Genomic DNA, 17,343 nt, shown 5'->3' with positions numbered 1-17,343 from the left:
CAAAATAAAACAATCAAAACAAATATAACACTACAGTCTACAGACAAACAAATCAAACAAAAACAGTTAAAACTTACAGACAAAAAGAAGTTAGTGCAAATCGGATATCATAAAAAGACAAGAGATTCGTGAAATGGGAGTAAAAAATAAGGAGGAATATGCACAACTATGTAAAAACTTTCCTTAAAGACGGAATAGGGCAGAACCTGAACATTGTAAAAACAAATGTTAAGACAGTGCAGAGCTGTGATAAAAGCAATTTCAGTCAACAGTGAAATACTTCAAGACAATGAAAGTTGGCTTTACAGACTCATTGCCCAGCCACGGTGGTTTAGTGGCTAAGGTACTCGGCTGCTGGTCGCGGGATCTAATCCCGGCTGTGGCGGTTGCATTTCCGATGGAGGGGGGAACAATGTAGGCCCGTTTGCTCAGATTTGGGTGCACGTTAAAAAACACTAGGTCGTTTAAATTTCCGGAGCCCTCCCCCTCGGCGTCTTTCATAATCATATGGTGGTTTTGGGACGTCTAACCTCATATATCATTCAATCGTCTAACCTCATATATCAATCAATCAACTTTACAGACTCATTGTATTCTGTTAACGGTCGTGTGTTAAGAGTTCGCAAGTAAATGAAACGATCAATTTTCTCAGTTTAACTCGAGTGGAATCTGTAAATTTACGCAACTCAGAAGTAAAGGGCAGGATATCATGCCATGAACTAGTTTGTTAGGAAAGAGAGGCCAGCCCAATTTCTTTGGCAGTGAAGTGACAGCAGTGGTAACAGCCTGGCAGCGTTAAAACGAGATCTAGAGTCATTTATAGCAAAACTATGGCTGTAAAAGTTTATAGTTTTCTGGACTCACTCAGTGGCGTCACTGCCAGATTAAGAAATGCTATTATAGATCACAGATGCATGTTCAAAATGATAAATACACGTTGTGGTGTACAATTTGTGCAAAGCAGTACGAGAACTGAACTCTTGAGATTCTGCAAGCGCAGCCAAAAGAACGAAGGCCTCGCATGGCAGCACTTTGGGTGAGAGAAAAAAAAATGAGCATGCTATAAAAAACAAAACAAAAACACTAAGTTAACTGAACTCATGAATATCGCATAATGGCATGGTATTCGCAGAGTATTGAAATGACACGATGGAAGAATTTTGTCTTTGATGAATTTTGTCATTGAGGTATTCAGACAAAAGGTATTGTTGTCACACCATTCGGAGAACGAACACAAATCTTACTTAAACAAGCGACAGACATTGACTGAATGAATTTTCTGAAACATCTTGATATCATAAGTATACAGCAGAAAAAAATTACGAATTGCAAAATAAGTAAACTAAAATAAGATTGAACCTAATACCAACCCATGAGGGAGCCTACTAGTCACTCTGTATAAGGAAGACGTTTGTCCATTTACGGCAACATAACATGATCTTTTCTTAAGCAGATAGATGTGCTGGAGATTCACAACAGACAAGCCAACGTGGAAGTTTGCAAATTTACCCCAAAGCAGTGAGTGGCTGACTACGTGAAATGGCTTGCTCAGATCACAGTTGACTATGTCAACCTGTCCTTATGAGCAATAGTAGAGGAGATTTTGATCATGAAGCTATAGTGAGATTTCTTGTAGTTGAGTGGCCAGAGAGGAACCCATGCTGATTAGCAATCAAGAATATTTCCACGTTAACATTGGGTATGTTGTTAGGCGGCTGCTCACTGATGATCAATGTGACACATAGCAGAGATATCTTGCAATAATTATAAACATCAGTTTTGCAGCTCGACGAAAATACTGCAAATTCACAACAGACAAGCCAACGTGGAAGTTTGCAAATTTACCCCAAAGCAGTGAGTGGCTGACTACGTGAAATGGCTTGCTCAGATCACAGTTGACTATGTCAACCTCTCCTTATGAGCAATAGTAGAGGAGATTTTGATCATGAAGCTATAGTGAGATTTCTTGTAGTTGAGTGGCCAGGGAGGAACCCATGCTGATTAGCAATCAAGGATATTTCCACGTTAACATTGGGTATGTTGTTAAGCGGCTGCTCACTGATGATCGATGTGACACATAGCAGAGATATCTTGCAATAATTATAAATATCAGTTTTGCAGCTCGACGAAAATACTGCAAATTCACAACAGACAAGCCAACGTGGAAGTTTGCAAATTTACCCCAAAGCAGTGAGTGGCTGACTACGTGAAATGGCTTGCTCAGATCACAGTTGACTATGTCAACGTGCCCTTATGAGCAATAGTAGAGGAGATTTTGATCATGAAGCTATAGTGAGATTTCTTGTAGTTGAGTGGCCAGGCAGGAACCCATGCTGATTAGCAATCAAGGATATTTCCACGTTAACATTGGGTATGTTGTTAGGCGACTGCTCACTGATGATCGATGTGACACATAGCAGAGATATCTTGCAATAATTAAAAACATCAGTTTTGCAGCTCGACGAAAATACTGCATATTCACAACAGACAAGCCAACGTGGAAGTTTGCAAATTTACACCAAAGCAGTGAGTGGCTGACTACGTGAAATGGCTTGCTCAGATCACAGTTGACTATGTCAACCTGTCCTTATGAGCAATAGTAAAGAGATTTTGATCATGAAGCTATAGTGAGATTTCTTGTAGTTGAGTGGCCAGGGAGGAACCCATGCTGATTAGCAATCAAGGATATTTCCACGTTAACATTGGGTATGTTGTTAGGCGGCTGCTCACTGATGATCGATGTGACACATAGCAGAGATATCTTGCAATAATTATAAACATCAGTTTTGCAGCTCGACGAAAATACTGCAAATTCACAACAGACAAGCCAACGTGGAAGTTTGCAAATTTACCCCAAAGCAGTGAGTGGCTGACTACGTGAAATGGCTTGCTCAGATCACAGTTGACTATGTCAACCCGTCCTTATGAGCAATTGTAGAGGAGATTTTGATCATGAAGCTATAGTGAGATTTCTTGTAGTTGAGTGGCCAGGGAGGAACTCATGCTGATTAGCAATCAAGGATATTTCCACGTTAACATTGGGTATGTTGTTAGGCGGCTGCTCACTGATGATCGATGTGACACATAGCAGAGATATCTTGCAATAATTATAAACATCAGTTTTGCAGCTCGACGAAAATACTGCAAAAACAAGCGCAGTTTTCCGCACGCTGGAAAATGCAGGAGCGTTCAGACAGTTAATAAATATTGCGGTCAGTAGTGGGGCGATCATACTACAATAAACCTTTATTATGGCGGAAAGATTGCTATCTGGGTCACACGATAAGGGTGGTTTTAAGCCCTTAACTGCTTTGAACGAGTGGAGTTCGTCCTGCCTAAACTGTCAACAAACTGCTTTGGATGAGCAGAACTCGTCGTAGCGGAATAGGTACTGTTCTCTACACTGTTCTGGTAGACAAGTGTGCATTTACGGTTTACATTGCGTGTCACAAACTAGATGGCAGCATTTGCTCGAGGCTTTAGTTCTGTGGCAGGCGCACGGTTTTTGCATAGAATTACGGTATATACGGTTGCGGCAACCCATGCATAGCCAGTTCGTGAACACGAAAAAGAAGCTATTCGTTTTTCTCATCGAGTGGTGATCATTTGAGTGCAGATTTTGTGTCCGGAAGTGAAGACAGTGATTAAGTCCCTGAAGGTGACCTTAAAGCCACAACGGGACAGAAACTTGTAGTTGATAGGCATTTTATGCCCATAGCAGAACAGCTCCAGTGCATTACACGCCACAAAAGCGCTACAGCTATGCTTACGGGCCACAGGCCTCAACGAAACATTGTATATAGTGTAGTGCATGTGTGTGACTGTATGTGTTATGTGCTTATCACTGTATATATTATAGCCATCAACCAGTACCTGGAATAGCATGTCAGGTGAAAAGCCAGGCAAACTCCTGCAGCTATCCATTAAAATAATTCTGACTCGATGAAGAGCTTTGGTCGCCCGAGGTATATTTCTAACGACATCGGTACTGCGATAGATTGGACGTCTTTCCAAGTGAGTAATCTCTGTCACAGGTAATTATGGCGCCTTTTTGTTGGTTTCACAAAAATCTCAGTCACTGCGGAAGGGTAAGGCGAAAAAGTAGTGATGACATATCAGAACACTACAATCATTAAAAACCGGTTTTATTTAAAAAACTTATCAATATGAAGTAGCCGAGACAATATGAATCTCGACATCTCCACAGCCAAAAAGTCAGAACTGAACAGAACCGCGTACGTTTCACAGAAATCAGGGGTCTGAGCGCTTGGTCGCAAAACTCCAGGGAAGGATGTCCCTGAAGTTTCGGCGCTTGTGTCACGTTTATGACTGTCTGTGGTTTAACTCAAGCCTCTCCGTGCTGAGAATCAACGTAAAAACTTTCTATAACCACTTAGCTGAATTATAGCAGTTATCAGATTGTCTTCAGAATCATCCAGTTTCATTGTTTCAATCCTTCAACTTTTTTTTTTCGTTGGTGTGACGTGCGGGCAATATACATTTGCGATAAAGGACATGTGCTCCGGTCAGAAATCACTGGCGGCGACGAGAAGGTGTTTCCACCTTCGGCCACACTGCGTGAAAGGCTGTGGTGCGGTGCAGGGGGGGGGGCAGTCGTAAGAGAGAAGGAAGTCCCTTTATATTGCGTAATACAGTTAACGCACAAAGCTAACGAGACATGCCCCACATCGAAGTGCGAACGGCCAAGTTCTACGCTTTCCATCTGTGTTCCTTTCCCATTTTTGTGCGCATCAGGCCCCATCAAGGTGAACGAGCTCAAGTTGAAACACTCCTAAAGGCAAACAGCTAGTTTATTGTTGGAGTGCGCGACCACTAGTGTAGGCGCACGTTAATCCGTTTTGAAGTCCAGAATATCACTGCCTTCGTAACCTTCATCCAAGTATAGCAACAAAAAAATTTCCTTCATTTCTTCTTCTTGCTCCTTCATACACTCTCTCTATTGCTACATTTCTCTATTCTATGCCTTGCTCTCTGTCCTCGTCGTCACATCTCTCCTCATACTCGCTCTCGTTTCCCACCACTTTGTGACACCACACGGTACAAGGCTACGCTGAGCTCAAGTAGCGTGTGTGAATACAAAAAATGCTGAAAGAATGCCTTCGGTTCGATAGTACGCGGGGTCGAAGCCAGCCTCGTAAGTAACTCCTTTTCTTCAAGAATTTGTCTTCCAATTTACTTCCTTTTATTTCTATTTCACTCTCCGAGTTATTGCATACTACGCCATGAAAATTGGCGCACGTATTATGGGAGCGTAGCAGACGAGCATGAAGATGAAGAAGAAGAAGAAAGCGTTCCACTTGAAGTTTATGAGCATTTCTCTTTCTGAGAGACAAATAGCGGCGACACTAAACAGATTAGTGGTTGAAAAAAGTAAATATAAAATAGCCCTGGCTACTATGTTAATTGAAAACTCTTATTACAGGTCTTCAACAAAATGAAATTCGTGTCAAAATGTCTTTCAGCGAAAGCCACTGACCAGGTTTGTAGAGGTTGCTGTTGTATCTCTTTTGAACTGAGTTCATGAATACGTTGCTGTTGGGTTGAAGACGCCGTGTGCGTACGGTGTTCTGTATAAACGTGTGTTCTTGTATAAGCTGGTCAGGCTAACTGGTTGGATACCTGCGTGACAGTTAGGGCTGACGGCTTCGGTGGTGTGGCAGAGGGAAGAACCAAGGCACTCTGTTTTCGCAAATGTCATCACGATGAGAATTTCAATGCACATGCAATATGTTCTGAACTTTCTCAAATTTTCTCGGCCTACTTGACGAGAAACATTCGGGGATTACGTTGCTGATTCTCTTAGGAAACCCAGTTACCATTAAGTTATTTGAAGATGGCCGCATTCCATACCAAAAAGTACATCATACAGGTGACTAGGTTCTTTTGAACACAGCATTAACGAAAATGTCTTCTTGTTGAACAATGTGGCAAATGAGGGTTAATGAAAAGAAAACGTTAGTCGTGATCGTGACAAGTAAACGACTTCTTTTACAATACACGTATTCTATGAATGATCAAAAACTATTGTTTGGTAATACTTTAATTTAATAGGGGGTCTTAAGTGCAGATTATAAGTTTAATGAGCACGTGGCATACACTGGAAGAAAATGACTGTAGAAATTAAGATTTCTAAAAGAGCGTATGCTCAAGTATACCCCACAACTTAAATAATTGCGCATAAAAACTTTATACGTCCATGTCTAGAGTGCTCTTTTCTAGTTTGGGATTCCCACATAGCCAAGTACATATTCAGAATATTTTCGAAATAATTCAAAAGGATACATCACCCAGCGTGCTAAAGAAAACTGACTTACATGCATTGCAGTCTAGACGTCAGCATAATCTATTGATAATATACCACGACAAGCTACGCATAAAAAAGGATGCGTACTTATAGAAGCAGTTCATCGCCAATAAATTCGATACCAGCATAAAAAAATGAAGGAGTATTCTGGCTGGACGGAATCTTTCAAAAACTTGTTTTTTCCGCGCACTACCGCTAACTGGAATGGTGTGTCTGCCGATCTATTAAACTGCAAAATGGTTCAATTGCTCATGGAAACATTTCAACAAGGGTGATTTGCAGGCTTTGATTTTCATTTTTTAATGCTCCGCCCCTATTATTACACACCATATATGTAACCTAAAGCATAGAGGCCTCACTTTATCTCGCACTTTCTAGTACTTTTTCACACACCAAAAGCCCAAACTTTTCTTGTGGCAACCACTCCGTTTGTGTCTTTCATCAACATATATGAATTTTGCTGATATTACCCTCTATATATAAGGTTTACATTTCAGATGGTGTGCGAAGAACAAATGGATGCTTGTCGTTTTTCTTATACTCTTATTTTTTTCTTAGCCTTTTTTTCTTTGCGTGTACACCAAAAACTTATGAACTGCAAAAATACCGACGTTCCCACCAGATGTATTAGTTTTCCTGCATATTTATTTTGTATTTCTGTGCTTGTTCTTACGTTATACCTTTTCTAAGTTTCCAATTGAGATGCTAGCTGTCCTTCACCAGTATACAAACAAGGATCGACAATTTCAGAAAGAATTCGTTAACAGCGTTTGTCTACTCGAGTCAATGTTTCGAGAAGTGAAGTTTTCTCCCTCAAGGCTCAAGCTTGCATCTTCCACTTCTTGGCGTATTTTGAAGTCTAAAGGGTCAAGTCTAGAAAGTTTCAAGTCAAACTGGATTGACAAGCGACGGCATATTACAAATATGAACTTTGAGGTCAGAGGTCTTCCAGTGGCCGAAATCCATGTCCTAGTACTGTGTACACGTAGATGTTTAAAAACGCGGGCGTGACGTTGAGGTGACTCACTAATTACAGTGCAGAGGAAGATATATAATGCCATTTTGAAGTTTTTAATCGGGGCGCGCCCCTTGAGATTGAATGCACTTCGCTGCTTCGGAGACACAGCTGAATACTGGCTACTTTTGTTTTGAGGCTCATGAACCCGTGAATAAACATTTTTCCTTTGCGGACAAGTTATTATTGCGTAAGGTACATCTTTTGAGGAATTTCCTCGTGTTTCACAAGGCAAAGTGGTCAGACGAAAGGCGCACTTGCTGTTCATATGACTTGCCAGGCACAGGTAAGCCATGCAAAGCCGAAGCGCACTCTATTTAACTGCCTTCTATACACAACAATTTTCGAACACGATGGTGCTTTCAAGTGAAAGTATGAGCTACATCGGACACGAATCACCAGAATTCTTCATATGTCGAATGTCAGGCAGGGCGATATTTATTTATTTATTTAAAGAGTACCTACATCGCCATATAGGCATTACGTAGGGGGGGGGACAAAAAAAACAATACGTACAAATGAATTTGTAGCAATATACATAAACGCACATAAAAAGACTGTCAAATTTGTCAGAGCATAATAATGGATCACAAATAGATTTTCATACACACAGAACATACACAATGCAAGAATTTCACAGCATAGAAAAAAAATAAATCATTATTTGTTATACTAACCAGTTCGTCACTTGAGCTGTTCCACTAACTTATTGTTTTTGGAAAGAATGAGTGGAAAAAAGTATGGGATCTGCATTTGAAGGCAGATATCTTTTTGCTATTGTCTCATCGAATGGATGTGTAGGAGGGTTGAACAAGGTAGCTACGGGTATCGATTTCTGTGTTAAACTAATATATCTGGTGCAACAGCTTAAGCCGTAGTTTGTGTCTACGTACACGTAGTAGATCCCATCCCAAAGCGGCCTTTATTTGTGAAACACTGGCAAAGGGGCTATAATTATTTAAAACAAACCTTTCTACTTGATTGTGAAGTTTTTCTATTTTATTTATAATATAGTCTTGGTGGGGGTCCCATACTACGCATGCATAATCAAGGATAGACCTGACCTGCAAAAATCATGAAGTTTTTTTTTTTATTTCGCGCGTCGCCTGTTTAAAATTCCTTCGAATAAAGTGTAGCATCCTACTAGCTTTTGCTATGGCATTGTCAATGTGTTTGCTCCATGTAAATGATTCAGTAAAACGAACACCAAGATACTTATAGTCACATAGTGTGTTAATGAGTACGCCTTTGATGTTATATTGATGAAATGATTTGGATATTTTTCATGAGAAGCTCACACTGGAACACTTTTAATGTTTAAATGTATTTTCCATTTTTTACACCAGTCCGCTACGTAATCTATAGGAGGTTTGCCAAATACGAGTATCAGATTCCATCGTGATTTCTTTGTATATGACGCAGTCGTCAGCAAATAACTTTATGGGTGACGTATTGTTTTCAACAATGTTGTTTATGCAGATTTGGAACAGTAAGGGTCCTAAAACGCTCCCTTGAGGAACGCCTGAAGTTACTGCTATGGACGAAGGTTTGACATTAATTAAAACAACGGACTGGAACCAACGGACCAATCAAATAATTACGTATCCACGTTTGAACGTTTTTACTTACGCTCAATGAAGCAAGCCTGAAATCTAAAAGCTTATAGGACACAGTGTTGAGTGACTTTTTGAAGTCTATGAAAACCGCGCCTACACAAGTATTGTTATCAATAGCTTTGGATAGGAAACGCTGAAATCCCCGAAGAAGTTTATTTCTTTAAATAAAAATGAACTTTCAAACACATACTTTCGGAGAGTCATTATGAGGGCGCTTGCACAGAGAGAGTAGAAGCTACCGCTTGCCACCTCATACTATCTTCCATGGTTTTGTGTCGCAGCCTTCCAGCTTCCTTCGCTCAGTGAAATAACGTCTGCTGTGAAGCGGAACAACGTTGCCGTTTCCCGCAAAGCAAGTGGCAATCGAAGTGCAAAAAAAGTTTCACGTAGGCGCTATGTACCGCAGTACTGCAAGTGGTTTATGACATTGAAAGTATTCAATAACAACGCCTAGGTCAAGGCCGAGGCATACCAGTGATTTCAGGTGCACGATAAGCACGCATAGCTAAGTATGAAGATGTTGAACAGCTGACTTACCTCAGCAGCCTATTTCTTGACCTGCGACTCGTGCGTGCATATAACCTGCATTTGCAAGTACAAACTACAGAAATACGCGGAAGAAAAAAAATTCGTGCATGCATCGTCGATGTCCATGCACTGTTGTGAAGCAGAGCGTTGATGTTAATTTGTACATCGATCTTAAAAGGGTATCAACTTCAGCGTTGCTAGCTTGTTGTCATAACAGAAAACAGCGCTGGCAAAAAAAAAAAAAAAAAAAAAAACGCCAGTCCTGGGCGGAACGCGCAGCACAATCACAAGAAAGCTCGAAGAACGGCCTTTCAGAACCTTTTCTGAACACTCTTTGGGTAACTGCTACAAGCTCACTTGCTCGGTACCCCCTACGCCCTAAGTAATCAAAATTATTGCGTAGTATGTCGGCAACTACTGTACCATCCTTCGCCATTCCTCGAAGAGGAGTGATATTCGCTAAACACTTCCAAAGGATTTCATGCCAATTTTTCATTCAATGGCTGATGACGATGCAGAATTACGCCTGAAGTGGGTATGCGCCACAGTTAATAGGTTATCAAGAAGAAGCTGTTCTAATGGGTTGGGGCATTTGACAACCTAGTCGTTACGCAATTCGCATTGTGGGATGCCTGGTTGTTCTTTCGCTGTTCTGAAACGTTTTATTACTGCTATTAACGCGATTTCTTTCCCGACATCAATCCTGCCTAACGCCAATTTGTTGGTGAGTGCCAAACTCCGGCGCGGTTCAGCGGCAAATTACTAGGCTGGGACGCAGTGGAATGGAATGAAAAAAAAATGGCCCGAATCTACATGTCACACAGTAAATGTCGTCGAAAGACGGTATTCTTGCGTCTGGAGAGAGTGAACAAAACGTTTATTTGATGTTCTGCGCAAGAAAAACGGTGAATGGTATTCTGCAGGCGCTGCGTTAGAGTGCCTCGAGCGTGTGGTGGAGACGAACGAGCACATATAGGCACGTTAGACACAAGTGCCATCTGGAAGTTATCTTCGAAAATGAAGGCATGCAGCCCGCGGAGAAAGATGCGCGCCGGTCTCGGAGGTGATAAGGTGAAGAACGCAAAGTGACGGGCAAGTGCCGCCACCGTGACGTCATAGCAAAGCGTTGGAAACGCCTTTTTGAGCATCGCGTTGCACTGTCAGCGCAGCGCGATAAACGCTACATTCCATAGAGTTACTTGTGTGTGCCTCTTCTGGTATAAAGGCAAACATAGAAAACATTGAAGCGTTGTTGTGGCGCCTCAGATATGCGCAATAATTGCTTTTTAAGTGACAATCGCACAACTATGAACGCTATGCCTTGAGCAATATTGGTGGGTGCTGCGGATGGGCTTGGCCGTTTGGTGCCGTTTGAGGTATCGTTAAAGCAGACAAACAGACAAATGTACAGACAGACAGACAGACAGACAGACAGACAGACAGACAGACAGACAGACAGACAGACAGACAGACAGACAGACAGACAGACAGACGGAATGACAGGCAGACAGACAGACAGACCAAAATTTTTCCGTCAAAGGTCCCTATGAAAGCTTTTAAAAAAAGCTTTATTTCAGTCTTACAGGGCGCACTTAGCGCGTAGCGGTTGTCTCCCATGTAGGGACCGACAGGGAGTACCTGGCGGCCGCTTCGTGGGCCTGCTGAACGACCCATTGCTGGTCGGTGAGAAGTGAGCTCCTGAGACAGCACTTCCATTTGTGTGAGGCACAGTCGGGAGGTGTGTTTCTACATTCTCCGAGCATGCGTGCGAGTGTCGCCAGTGTCCACACGAGGGGCACGTGTCACTGTGGTATGCATCAGGATATTAAACGTGAAGCTTGGCATGGTTTGTGTACGTGTGTATCTGTAATGGGTGTAGGGTTAGCGCCTGCAGTCTGTTAGGTTTGGGACCCGGGTTCGACTTCCACTATGTCCTGGCTGTTCTTTATGTGAGTTTTTATCCTATTGTGTCCCGTCTGTGAGTTGATCGGAAGAAATATTACGTGGTCTCCCATGCGTCTTCTCTAGGCATAAATAAATTTTCCATCGTTACTATCATCACGTTACAAATTTCACTGCAATATGACAATATACATTCCTTGGTTGTATATATTTTGCCTAATGAATCATTGTTTTACCTCACTGCTTTTTTTTCGAAACATGGCTTATATCTAAAAAAACAATACCCCCCCCCCTTCTCGTCCAATGGAAACTGGCACACATTTAGTAAAGTTTGTTCACTCATTCATTCACAAATACAAATTCTTGTCTTTAGAGAAAATATTCACTTTCAAACTCTGCCTTCTATCTCAAATACTCGCGAATAACCGTTATTTCCGTTATACGACTTGTGACCTACCTCCTAAAACTTGTTGATGAAGCCATTTCTAAGCAAGCTTCAGTTTACCCTTGAATAAATATACGAAGGGTCTACTTGCAATGTCGTTATGTTTGGGGATTTTAACATTGTCTTTGCTTGTGATGCTAAAAACTTCTTATGCACTGCCTCTGTAGTCGTCGGGATTGCGCAATTTTATTGCAGAACACGCAGATGTATCGGACACATCTAGAACGTTATAACACCTTGTTAAGTGCCACACAGACATTCGGTTGGGTGCTGGAGTAATTAGCCTGATGCAATAGCAGATGATTTACTCGTCCTTCTTATCACGCAAACCAATGCATCCTGACAGAAGTCCCCGGTTGAACGAAGGTCGAATAAAAGCTTTTTCTCGGAAAATTTGAAGAAGGAAGTTTTTGCGCCTTGTTTGGCAAAACGTTAACAATGAATATTTGAAATGTGAAGAAACTCTAGGAAATGTGTTCTGTCTTAGTAGCACTCGGGTAATATGTACAAAGTATAACACGCGCTAAACACGCAAAAGATATAAAAATTGTTGATGATAGATGCGGTAATAATTTAATTAGTCTCTATTGCCAAATTAGTCAACCAAGCTACGGTAGCTGCTTTGTTGATTACTTTTGTAGCATAGGGCCACCAGCAGCAGCACAGTTTATTGGCACTTACGAACCATGCGTAGCTGTTAGCGACAGTCTTGCCGTGCCTATGCTAGCGGTAGGGAAAAAGGTTTCTGTAAGTAAGGTGGAAATATTACAAAAATGCAGATATATTTATTATTCCTTTCGAATATGTTTAATGACTGACTTTAAGCGTAGAAATAACCTGGCGTCCTCAAAGTCAGAAAGTCAGTACCTATTTACGGGGAACGATATTCCTGCCAGAACACATGTTGGCACGTACCTGTTCTTAGTACATTTAATACTTTGCTTGAGAGCATAATCTGTACACCAACGCACAAACTTTCACATAAACATTGAAGTATTTTTCCTAAATAGTCTGAACTTGGTGATCACTAGTCCACATCTTGTGTATTAGTTATACTAACACAATTATTTTACATCTCCATACGTCGTATGATTGCCGTTGTTTTGTTTCGATACTCAAATAAATTATTTTACATGGTTAATCATGTATTATTATAGTAAAATTGTATACTTACGACCTTAGCCGGAGAACATCGTATATGCTAAAACGTTATCTCTGAGGGCGCAAGTTGTTTTTGTAATTAATAACGTCATGCCAGCGCAGCTTCGAGTTTCAACGGACCTTCTTTGGGCCCGTGTTTTTCTTACACGTTAATAAGTCAGTGCTCCGAAGTTTTGTCACACGCTTTGGTTTTGTTGAGGACGCCATTGGTATACACTGAAGGGCAATATAAATCGAACACTGCATGGGTCGTGTGACGAAGTGCTTCTCGCGGAATCTGGTCACCTAAATCAACAAACCATACTCTGCAGTCTACCGTTCCATGATTAAGGGAACACATTGTGGCTCCCTGTCTATATTTTTTAAGCAACGTTGAGTGGAACTGCTACAAGTATCACCATAAATATCAAATTAGCAAGGTATATTCCCGATTAGCGCATTGTTGAAATCTGTCAATGTTCTTCCCTTCAAGCCTTGCGCATATATTACTTTGAATTTATACTCTTACTACCATTTCAGAGTTTTGAACTGATTCCCACAAAACCCACGTATAACCATAGCAGTCAGTCTTCAAAAATGCGAGGTGTGAATAGTAACCTTTTCTAAGCATAAGGCATCACCTGAAAAGAAGTGCGCCTTCATCCGACGAGATCACTAGATTATGATTTGTGACTATATAGCCACAAAAATAAAAAAAGAAATGTCACGACTTTGCCAGACAGGCGAAGCAATGAACATGATAGCAACAAATTGAAAGGTCACGCGCAGAATGGAAAGCAAATAAAAACGTTCCCCACGTTCGTCACGCACAAATTACGCTCAACACGTATTCACAGGTGCGGATGCACGCGAATAAGCGTCTCATTTGTTACTTTGCTGTGTCTGAAAGGCACGCGCTTTCCGCAAACGGAGACTGCAATGATTGCAGTGACCTTTGTGCACCCGGTAATTTCAGCAGAATCGTTCCGAGTAAAGCCCGAGGCCAGCCAAGGCGTACGACCGTCCCCTCCTCGCCACCGTGAGATAAAGGCGAGTGAAGGAGCAACGCTCCCCTTCTCTCAGCCGGGCAAAGTACGCGTAGCAGATTAGAGCGGGCACCGCCACGCGATGTGGCGACGCAAACTCATTGTGCCATCTTACTGGTAATGCTGAAACCCCCCCGTTTGCCTGCTTGTCGTTTGGACAGTGAAGGGTGCGCTCCAGACTGGCTCAGTGGTTAATGCCTTGCTTTCACAACGCAGAGGTCCCACGTTCGATTCCATGCGCCGGAGTGTTTATTCCAGATTTTTTTATCATTATTGTGGTTTCATATATGTAGATACGTATATGTATACGGTGGACGACATCGACGCTGGCAGCAAAATTCAACCGAGAGTTTCCAGTTAATTGATATCGCAATAAAAGTATGCATCTGTTTGTATTGCTTTCTGCTGTGTCGTTCGGTGAGGTGTATGAGCAAAAGTTGCTGAGACTGTTGCCGAAATAATACGGTAAAATATTCCGCTTCCCTTCACATTGTTCGTTAATGGAGACCAATAAATTCAGAAAATTTAATTGTTTGCATGGATTCTCTTCTCCCAGCCAGTATTTTTTGATGGCTCGAAACTTTAGTTAACCATTAGGACTAAATTTGGATAATGAGGACGATTCTCTGAGCGCGCGGAGGGCGCCGCAAAGGAAGACAGCCAAACGAGGAGTCCGCGTCCCTTTAGCGGGTGACGAGGCCACTGGTCAATATGTAGTTAGGTTGTCTCGGGCTAGCTACGACCGGACGGTCTTGAACCACGCTCACAGTGCAAACAACCTAATGAGGGGCGAGCATTGCGGCGTCATGCAAAACGAGTACAGGATTTCCGCATTCACCAAGAAAGACGTTTTTTTGGTTTTCCAAAAGTTTTCATAACTTAAGTTATTGAGGGCATAATTTTTTTCCAGCGAGATAGGAAATAACAGGTGTTTACTGTACTTCAATTTCCGGCTCACCACAAGAGGACTGCTACCAAGAAGTGCATTACCTTTTACCGTGTCACAATGTATATGATTGCTCTGGTGGTGTTCAATGTGGCTATATTACGGGCGAAGCTCCTAAAGCCGAGGGTCTGTCCATCTCTTGTATCCATGTACGTAACCACCTGAGTTCCACCCTAGCCAACTGCCCACTACCTCGTCCTTGCAAACATCGTACTACAGCCCATCATTGATCCACCACTACACCACCCATAAAGCAAATACAGTAGCCAACATAAAATGCTAGATGGACATTTATTTGTATCTAGGAGCACGTTAAAAACCATAGTTTGTCTCACTTTGTCCGTTAAATGTTTGTATGTGACCACCTATAGTTCCATCTTTGCAAAATACTGACTACATCGTCCTTGCAAACATCCCACTACGCCCCGTCACCGAACCAGCACGTCCCCGACCATAAAGCCATTATAATGAAGGAAAAATGGAAGCGACGTATATCTACCGCTTACGAATAATAAACTTTCTTGTATAAATAAATGCAATATTTGTCACGTCTTTGACGATAAGGTGGCGATATCCGCGCATGGTTCACGGTTCAGCGATGACACTCTCCAGCGCTTCACCCTACTCATCATCATCCACTCCGTGGATATGCTGTGATTTTTTGTGCAGAGCACTCCCTCACTGTGCAAACTATATCGAAATCTTTGTGCGATGCTTAAAACCTACTTTCAAGAATATTGACAGTGCTTCGCATTTCTATGTGCTGATGTCATAATGCACTCTTTTGCCAATCCTATCTTTTCCTTGTAAAAAATGCTTTAGAAGGTGTGTTCATGTTGTTACGAAAAACAAGATCGATGTTATTTTGAAATCCGCTTTGCTGTTCGATCCCAAACTAGGTACAAAGGCTATGGCTTCAAGGAGTAGTTCTGACTGTCTGCATCGATTAATAACAAATACAGCCCACCAGTATGTAAATAAGTCGGTATGCTAACATTCAATTGCGTATTGTATGTATCAATAAATCTGACAAAAATAGAGCTTACCAGCTTACAAATGAGAAAGTGTAGTAAGTCTCAACTGTGTATTGTCTGTATCAATGAGTCAATATGAACAAAAAAAACATACAGCTTGCCAGCTTACAAATGAGAAAGTGTAGTAAGTCTCAATTGTGTATTGTCTGTATCAATGAGTCAAAATGAACGAAGAAACATACAGCTCACCAGTTGACAATTGAGAAAGTGGGCTAAGTGGCAATTATGTTTTGGCAATTATGTTTTGTGCAAAACAGCTGGACGCAGCTGGTGAGTGTAACTGTTCTGATGTCGGTGATGCGGCAACCAGTTTAGGTGTCTTTTTGTGGTTCTTACCAGTCTATATATCAAGTGTCCGAAATAAAACTCTAGGAAATGTGGTTTATTGGTACGAGTACAGCACTTGGGCTTATGGACGCTGACAGCGGGTGGCGACAGGTGGCACATGAATCACAGCGTGGATCACAACAACTTGCGCTCGGCTCTTCAGGCTAAGGTCGTGGCCCACTACGGCATAGCGCTCTTATTATTCCTTACACTCCGTTTGAAGCCCACCATGCATCTTCTGTCGCCCCTGTTTTATTTTCCTTGCTAATATGTATCAGAGTCGAAACCAACTATTCCAACTCTCAGCTCAAACTGTGACATTGAAAAAAAAAGTACATTCATTTGAAATTCTTAGGTGCTACTTTTGGATGAAAAAGCTGCCATTTCTCAATTGATACTAACTTTGAAAGAAAATCAAGGTTTGGAAATGTTGCAAATTTCAAGTGTCTTTAAATCAAGGTCATAGAAAAAATGAGAGCGATGTAAGAGCTCTCTGGTGGGTGCTAGGAAAGCTATTTACAAAAAAATTCTACGGCAAGGAAGAGAAGAAACGATGAATATAGCATGTAGCACAGCGTGTTGTGTTTATTCATGCTATTGGTGCGAATGTTAAGAACAGTTTTGGGAATACATTCTGTAACAAAATTATCCGGGGAACTTGCATCCTCGGTGGTGTGGGAGAAATGTCACAGCACATAACGCAATCTTGCAACCACTGTCTGAACCGAATATTTAGATGAATGCTTGTGCGGACTTTCATTGAAAAAGTGCAACTACAATTCCTTTGCAGCGTATTTCACTAAAGAAAGCATAACTTTTTTATCTCTATCGTTTGCATTCATAGAACAGTAAACTGTAGAAATGGGGACAGTGGCTGACTCACGCGGCAACAGCCGTTCTTTAGGGACGCGTTAGTGCAAGCGATGCAGCAGTGGCTCGATGCGAACACAGCCAGCGCAACGAGAGGGGAGGCACCTCTACAGCTGTGAGTGTTTTCTATTAGGGCTACCTCTGATGGA

The 17,343-nt window shown here is 41.7% G+C and overlaps 1 protein-coding gene across 3 annotated transcripts in view; it reads right to left on the bottom strand.

The window, feature by feature from the left end:
* Positions 1–17,343, bottom strand: part of Asator (tau-tubulin kinase asator) — a 396,184-nt gene that overhangs the window by 246,844 nt on the left and 131,997 nt on the right. The gene's annotated exons all lie outside the window — the stretch shown is intronic.

This window comes from Rhipicephalus microplus, chromosome 6 (genome assembly GCF_043290135.1).
Source record: "Rhipicephalus microplus isolate Deutch F79 chromosome 6, USDA_Rmic, whole genome shotgun sequence".
NCBI classification, from domain to species: Eukaryota; Metazoa; Arthropoda; class Arachnida; order Ixodida; family Ixodidae; genus Rhipicephalus; species Rhipicephalus microplus.
This window is presented reverse-complemented; position numbering and strand designations above follow the sequence as displayed.